Genomic DNA, 8,504 nt, shown 5'->3' on the forward strand with positions numbered 1-8,504 from the left:
ATCACTAGTTAAATCATGCAACCAACTAACAGATGACTCTTTGTTTCTTAAACAGGCTGAAATAATGCCATTGTTAGCAGCTCATTTGAAGAGAAAAGAGGAAGTGTCATTTCACAAACCTTCAGTTTATTCTGGGTTCAGAGATGATCTCTGCTCTACTGCGGTTAAACTCAACAGTGAGATCACTGCTCTGAAACACGACAACTGCTATAATTAATATGATATTTTAGTTACAAAAGTGTAGAATGACAAATTAACCATTTCAGCATTATAAGAAAGCCTTGACTCTGAAATAGATGCAAAAGATCACTGTAAAACTTCATAAAGACAGAGTTTGTTTGACTAAATGGGGATTCCATTATTACAAACATTTGCAGAAATACAACAAAATTTGTTCACTTTTGTGTAAATGCATCTTTGAAAACAGCAATCATGAGTGTCGTGGTTCAGGTGAGATTCAGAGCAAATATCAGCAGTAACAGTGTGAAGATCAGTCAGAATATGATGCTGATTCAACACTCGTCCATCATGCAGTGATATAGTGTCAGTCAAATAAACACTCAGCCAATCAGATCAGAGGAAGTGAACAAACACAGGAAGAGCTGATAGTATTTAAAGAAAGAGTTGTGAGCATATAATGAAGAGGAAGACTGACAGAAAGAGAAAATGGCTGATAAGTGTCATTTGTGTCTGCTGGGACTGATCATTCTCTCTTCACTTCTCACAGGTAAACAAATCTCTGTTTTCTCTACAAGACATTTAGTTTAATTAGTCTGGGAAAGAGTTCATTTCAACATGATCAGTTTATTCTTGTGTTACATAAAGAACATACTGGATTATTCCTGATGCACTAAAACTAGACAGATTCACACTCAAACATTTAAGGCTGAATTATTTTCATATTAAGAGTGTGTTTGTGATTTCAACAGCTCTCTGATAAAGACAATGTTTATTTTGTTTTGAATCTTGTCATTTTTATGCTGGTATGTTTTTATTTTTTTTATTTATTTTTATTAAAATATCAAACATTCTTGTGTTTCAGGTACCAGTGGAGTGAATGAGACTCATGTGTTCATCAGTTCTGGTGAAAATGTCCGTCTGCCCTGTAATAATCATCTTCCTGACTGCAAATTAACTAAATAGAACTATAATAACAGACATTCAGCAACAGTTGAACTAATTGGTGGTGGGATTAAGAAAAACAGAGAGACATGAGAGACTGAGTCTGGGGTCTGACTGCTCTCTGAACATCACGAACATCATAAAAGAAGATTATGGACTGTACATCTGCAAACAATGGACAGGTGTGAATGGACAAAAACAAGGAACTGATGCACATGTTTTTCTGCATTTTCTTCATAGTAATTTTATGATTATATGATCAATTTAAAAAGGTCAAATTGTTAAATTTAAACTCTCATGATGATTGTAAAGTGTGTGATTTGTGTGTTATTTTGTGTTTCAGTCTCTTCATCATCCTCACAGACTGAGATCAGTGCAGGAAGCTCTGTGACTCTCTCCTGTCAGTTGTTTTCATATTCATATTCATATACTGGAGTCTCTTGTGATGATTGGATCCGTTCTGAGGGAATTCAGCTGTTCTGGGTGAATCAGGCTGGTGTTAAACTGACAATATCAGACTCCAGATATCAGATATCAGCTTCAGGACACTGTATCATCACTCTGAATACAACACTCCTGAATGAAGATGACAACAGAGAGTGGAGATGTGAAGTTACTCACAGAAATCAAGTCAAGACCTCGGTCACATATACTGTCAAGAGTTCAGGTGAGAAAACAATATAATTAATCATTTTAAGTCCTCATAATGTCAGTAACACTAAGGACTATTAGTATCATTGAAGCAGAACAAATGAAGGAACAAAAGCTTCTTTCAGTCTGACAGAAGAGAAACTCAAATCAAGTTTAACTGTCCAGTGCTGCTGTAAATAATAAAGAAATTGAAATTTCACAGCAAAAACTTAACATTTTATGTAATGTGATCATCAAAGTTAAAATATAATTGTCAAATTCTACAGTATGATGTATCTGAACTAACATTCATCCTTTACAGCTCAAGATAAAACAACGGCAGCAGTGATTCCAGTCCACATCACAAAATCAACTACAATGACAGCAATAACTTCTACACGAGGTACAGTCAAAAAAAAAAAAAAAAAAGATCTTTCACTGTTGTCAGTTTTACTGAATCCTCTCTTGTCTGTGTTATTTAACAAATGCACGTAATCACTTACGTAAAATCAAAAGAGTTGAAATAAAGTGATGAAAATTAAGTGTTATATTATGTATTTTGAGTAAAGGTAAATCTGTTTGTGTTTAATGTTCAAATGTTGTTTCTGGTGTTTAGAGGAGTTTGTGTTGTTGAAGTTTTGTGGTTTTCATTGTGCTGAAGGGTGGAGCTCGTGGTTTGGTTGTAGATGATGACGATGGCGTTTGCTGTTTAAATCTGTCCCTCAGGTCATTTTGACCCAAAACCTGATTTTAAAGATTTTTTTAAAAATCAGCCGTTGATCATTTTTGGTCAAAACTCCCGTAAATCGAGTGGATTTGAGTAGTTTAAGGGGGTGTAAAAAAAAAAAAAAAAAAAAAAAAAAAAAAGTACCACCAAAAGTGTCTCTCACGGGTCATTTTGACCTGGGCGCTGAAAATAATAGAATTTACAATTTTTTTTTTTTTACTATACTAAATCTGACACAATCTAGAAAAGATGCATACCAAAACGAAGGTCTGATACCGCAGAATGCCCCCAATGCTGAAAAAAAAAAAAAAAAACAACTCTCCCACACACACACACACTCCCATAGACGTGTCTCCCATAGACATTATAACATTTATAATGTTTCTGCTGGAAAATGACATGTCATATTGGCTTTTTTTGGACTTAACACATTTAAATTTGAGTGATGGGGTGGGGACCAATGTATTTATATCACATTTAGATTTTTAAATGTATCTTTTATATTTATTACATATTTATGAAACTATATGCATATGCATGTGTTTGGATTAAAATTTTTCATTTAAGTTTTTTTTTTTAAAGGTTTCATATATATCTGAAAGCTTTGAGATGTGTCTGAAAGCTAAATGAAGCCCTAAGATCACGTAGATTTCAAGGTTTCACTTTTTTTGCTCAACTTAAGAAACCCAATAGGATTCTATAGGCCCCTCTAGTGGCGGTAAGCAAAAAATGCAATGTAATGTCATTTTCACCCACGAGATGGCATTTGAGAGACTCAGTGACCCAGTTCCTGATGGAATTTCATGTGCACAGTATTAATGGACCAAAATTAGGTCTTTCTTTGCTTTTTTGGCGGCAAAAAGGCACAGAAATTTGCCCCTTTTCATTAAAAAAAAAAAAAAAAAAAAAAAAAAAAGAAAAAAATAAATAAATAAAATAAATAAAAACCTACCTAAATTATTAGAGGAAAAAAAAAACAAAAACACAAACAAACCAAGGGACCAAAACCAGCTTTTTCCAACACAGACTTACTTCAGCTGTTGAGTTACGGTCAGAGCACAGGCTTTTTTCATCCTCTACAGGAGAGAGCGGTTCTCATCACCACCTGATTGGTGCACTTCTTCAGCGAAATAAAGGTTTTTATATTATTTTATTTTATTTACTGTACTGTAAATGATATTGTTTGCAACGCAACATACAAGAACAAGATTTCAGTCTGTTGAATAGGTTTTAAATGACGGAAATGTCACTTGTCTTGCATAATATAAAATTTTATTCATTGTAATACTGAAATGTAATTTCTTTTGTTTTTAAAGTATGTTCTCTAATGTCAGTACTGTTTGTTTATGGGCAGGTTATGGAGTCAGTCACAACATCTTTCAACTATGAATCAAACATGAGGCGACGGCCTGACATTTACAGTTCCCCCGGTGAACAGCAGCCCATCACGACTCAGATAACTGTCACAAACAAACACACACACACACACACACACACACACACACACACACACACACACACACACACACACACTGATATGGAGACGAGAGGCCAATGTTTTATTGACAAGCTTGTTTGATGAACAACATGGTGAAAAGTAGAATAAAGAGTTCTTAACTGAATGGTGTTGTAAAGTTGAGATGACACAGAGTCCAGGTATTGAGCCACACCAAACATCTGAGCACAATGTAGAGATCCACTTGGAAACAGCACAGAGTCCAAGGAAGCTAGCATGTGAACAGTAGACCAGACAATGAGAGAGTGTGCGAGTGTCTCTTATATAGGGCATGGCTCAATGAGGATCAGGTGCAACAGATTAGAATTCGGGTGATGATGAACGAGTGGGCGGTGCTACCGGAGGTGTGGCAGATGGAGGTGGCTGTGGTGAATGCCTGACAATTACAGAGAACAGTTGAATACACTTGAATGAAAATGTTTAAATGTTACATTGAATTAAATCATTTTTTTATTTCTAAAATTCTCATTAAATGAATTGAATGTATGTATGTAATATTATAATCTATGCTGTATTCACTCAAATAAATTCAATTTGTCTTATATTTTTGTCCATGGGTGTTATTGTCGTTATTATGAAATGTTCAGCTTTTGATTATTGTCTCCAGTAATTTTGTGTTTGATTTTTAATTTCCAGCCCGTTAATATGTTTTTTTTTTTTTTAAACAGTAGTTGACTTAAACAGAACAACCACATTTAACCCAACCAGCTAGGTCAAAATAACCCAGCATGTGTTCTATCTAATATTTACCCAGCGCTGGGTTGCCAAATTACCCAGCATTTTTGGTAACGCTTTAGATTACAGCCCGCAATGTACCGCGTTATTAAACTGAATTTACAGTGTACCTATTTGTAACTATAGAGTATCTCCACAGTACTCATAGGTATAAGGGAACAATATGCAATGTTTGGGGAATAAGGGGGTAATAACCTGCAAAATTATAAAGCATTTACACATTAAGTATTTCATAACTAAAGGGCACCAATTCTGAAATGACTTGCTATGTATGACACACAGACCGAAATATTCTGTGTAAGCATAACTTACAGCTGAACGTACGTGTAGGTAAACAGAAACAATATGCAATGTTTGGGGGATAAGGGGTAATGACGAAAAATTAAAAGTATTTATACTGTTAGTATTTCATAAGTAAGATGTAACTATTCTAAGATTACGTGGTATGCATGACCTACTATATTAGGCAACAACAGTATGATTTAGAACAAGTTGCCTTTTATTGTAATAACACAAAAAATATGATGCAGTATTTTACACTACGTACTTATTGTATTATTACAACATATATCCTATATGACATTCAAGTCAAGTCAAGTCGCCTTTATTTATATACCGCTTTTAACAATATAGGTTTTGACAATAAAACAAAAATGTAAAATGTAAAAACTGATTGATATAATGATTTAAAAATGATTTAAAAATTGATTTAAAATAAGTTTAAGACATTTAAAAACAGAAAATGATTATATATAATGCCATCAGTTCGGATGAAGCACAGTGCTCATTCAGTAAATGCACAGCTAAACAGATGAGTTTTGAGTCTAGATTTAAATGTAGCTAATGTTTTAGCACATTTGATCTCTTCTGGAAGCTGGTTCCAACTGCGGGCAGCATAATAGCTAAAAGCGGATTCCCCTTGTTTTGTGTGAACACTTGGTATTTCTAACTGACTCGATCCTAATGATCTGAGTGGTCTGTTAGGTTTATATTCAGTGAGCATATCAGCAATGTATTTAGGTCTTAGGCCATTGAGTGATTTATAAATGAGTAAAAGTACTTTAAAATCGATTCTAAATATAACTGGAAGCCAGTGTAGGGACCTGAGGACTGGTGTGATGTGCTCAGATTTTCTGGTTCTGGACGAGCTGCAGCTGTCTAATGGTTTTCTTGGGAAGGCCATTGAGGAGACCATTACAATAATCCACCCTGCTTGTGATAAAGGCATGAACAAGTTTCTCCAAGTCTTGACTGGAAACAAAACATCTGATTCTTGCAATGTTTTTGAGATGACAGTATGCTGATTTAGTTACTGCTTTGACATGACTACTGAAACTAAGGTCTGACTCCAGAATCACACCGAGATTCTTGACTTGGTTTTTAGTTGTTTGACCTCTAGCATCAAGGTATGCATTCACCTTAAGAACTTCCTCTTTGCTTCCAAATGCAATGACTTCAGTTTTCTTCTTGTTTAACTGAAGGAAGTTCTGGCACATCCAACTGTTAATTTCATCAATGCATTGGCAGAGGGAATCAATGGGGCTGTAGTCATTTGTCGATAAGGCTAGGCAAATCTGGGTATCATCAGCATAGCTGTGATAGGCAATTTGGTTCTTTCTCATTATTTGACTTAGTGGGAGCATATACAGGCTAAACGAGAGCGGCACAAGAATTGAGCCTTGAGGGACTCCGCATGTCATGGACGTCCACTTAGACTGATGCTCTCCTATACTCACATAATAACCTCTCCCTTCTAAGTATGACCTGAACCAACTGAGAGCCATCCCAGAAAGCCAGACCTTATTACAGTATTACAGCCTTCAAGTTTTCCAGTCTCTCTAGAAGAATGTTATGATCAACAGTGTCAAAGATAGCACTAAGATCTAGTAGTACCAGCACTGATATTTTGCCAGAATCAGAATTTAGGCGAATATCATTCATTATCTTAACGACTGCTGTCTCTGTTATGTGATGTGATCGGAAACCAGATTGAAAATTGTCCAGGTATCCATTTGAGTTTAAGTAGTTGTTCAACTGATTGAAAACTACCTTTTCAATAATCTTGCCTATAAAAGGAAGATTAGATATTGGTCTATAGTTGCTCAATATGGTGTTATCAAGTTTGCTCTTTTTCAGAAGAGCCTTAACAACTGCAGTTTTCAGGGAGTTTGGAAAAGTCCCAGAAAGAAGTGAGGTGTTCACCACTTCTAAGAGATCTGCTTCTAAACAGTTAAACACACTTTTGAAAAAAAGATGAGGGAAGTGTGTCAAGGTTGCAGGTTGAGGATTTAAGGTGCTGTACTATTTCTTCCAAAGTTTTGCTATCAATTGCTTCAAAAACAGACAAAGTGACTTCTTTTTGAAATTGCGGTCGAATCTGTGTGACCTCTGCATAACTTGAGGATGTGCTAATCACCTTTCTGATGTTAATGATCTTCTCTGAAAAGAAGGAGGCAAAGTCATTGCATTTGCTGTCGGAGAGCATTTCACTGGGAATCTGACTTGGGGGGTTTGTTAGTCTCTCAACAGTAGCACAAAGAGTGCAAGTGTTGTTTAGGTTACTGTTTATAAGGTTTGAGAAGAACTTCTGTCTTGCTGTGGCTAGTTCCACATTGAAAGCATGAAGGCTGTCTTTATAGATGCTATAGTGAATTTCAAGTTTCGATCCGCCACATCCGCTCAGCTTTTCTGCATTGTCTTTTCATACTCTGTACCGCTGTTGATTTTCTCCAACATGATTTTTGTCTGCCAGTCATCTTACTGACTTTCACTGGTGCAGTGTCATCAGTGACATTCTTAACTTTTGAGTTAAAGGACTCCAGGAGAAGATCAACAGAGTCTGCAGAAATGCTTGGCATTGAAGATATAGCCTTCATAAACAGCACACTAGTGTTTTCCACTGTGCATCTCTTTCTGACAGAGACGGATCTAGATTCAGTGGTAGCAGAGATCAATATATCAAGAAAATACAGAAGTGATCAGATAGTGCTACATTCTGTTCTTACAATGGAAAATGTTTTTCTGACCCTTACTAATGAGTAAATCAGAGTGTGTCCACATCTCTGTGTGTGGGTCCATTTTAGATGCTGAATCAGGTCAAAATGTTTAAAACAGTTAAAATTTCTTTTGTAATTTTGATTTCTGCATTTTCTATGTGAAAATTAAAATCCCCTGAACATTCAAAACGTCTCGGTTACGTATGGTAACCCTCGTTCCCTGATGGAGGGAACGGAGACGTTGTGTCGAGTAGTGTACGACACTAGGGGTCGCTCTTGAGAGCCCAAACACCTCTGACAGTTTTGAGAAAGGCCAATGAAAATTGGGTGTGCAGATTTGCATAGCTGGCCACGCCCCGGGCGGCCGGGTATGAAGGGGCAGCGTGTGCATCTGCTCACTCGTTTTGATTCTGAGGAGCCGAGCGTCTCAGCTCCCTCAGAGGCGGACCAGAGATGTGGCATGGGAGACACAACGTCTCCGTTCCCTCCATCAGGGAACGAGGGTTACCATACGTAACCGAGACGTTCCCTATCTGTCGTACACTCCGAGTTGTGTCGAGTAGTGTACGACACTAGGGGTCCCCGTAAAAACACGCCACATGTCTGACCGCGTCACGAGGGACAAGTACAGAAGTAACAAGGCAACGTGTAACGTAAGTGCAGCTTACCTCCTCTGTGACCATCCAACGTCCAAGGACTGACCTGTTACAGCAGAGTCCTGCAGCCGGGCCTTCCTCAAGGGCGGCTGAGTGCCTTGAGATCGTTGGGAAAATGCCTA

General features: G+C 37.0%; 1 pseudogene; it reads left to right on the top strand.

Moving 5' to 3' along the window:
* The first annotated feature begins 1,149 nt into the window (after window positions 1-1,149).
* The window catches only part of LOC127162783 (uncharacterized), a 54,155-nt pseudogene continuing 46,800 nt past the window's right edge, over window positions 1,150-8,504 (top strand).

Source organism: Labeo rohita, chromosome 3 (genome assembly GCF_022985175.1).
Source record: "Labeo rohita strain BAU-BD-2019 chromosome 3, IGBB_LRoh.1.0, whole genome shotgun sequence".
NCBI classification, from domain to species: domain Eukaryota; kingdom Metazoa; phylum Chordata; class Actinopteri; order Cypriniformes; family Cyprinidae; genus Labeo; species Labeo rohita.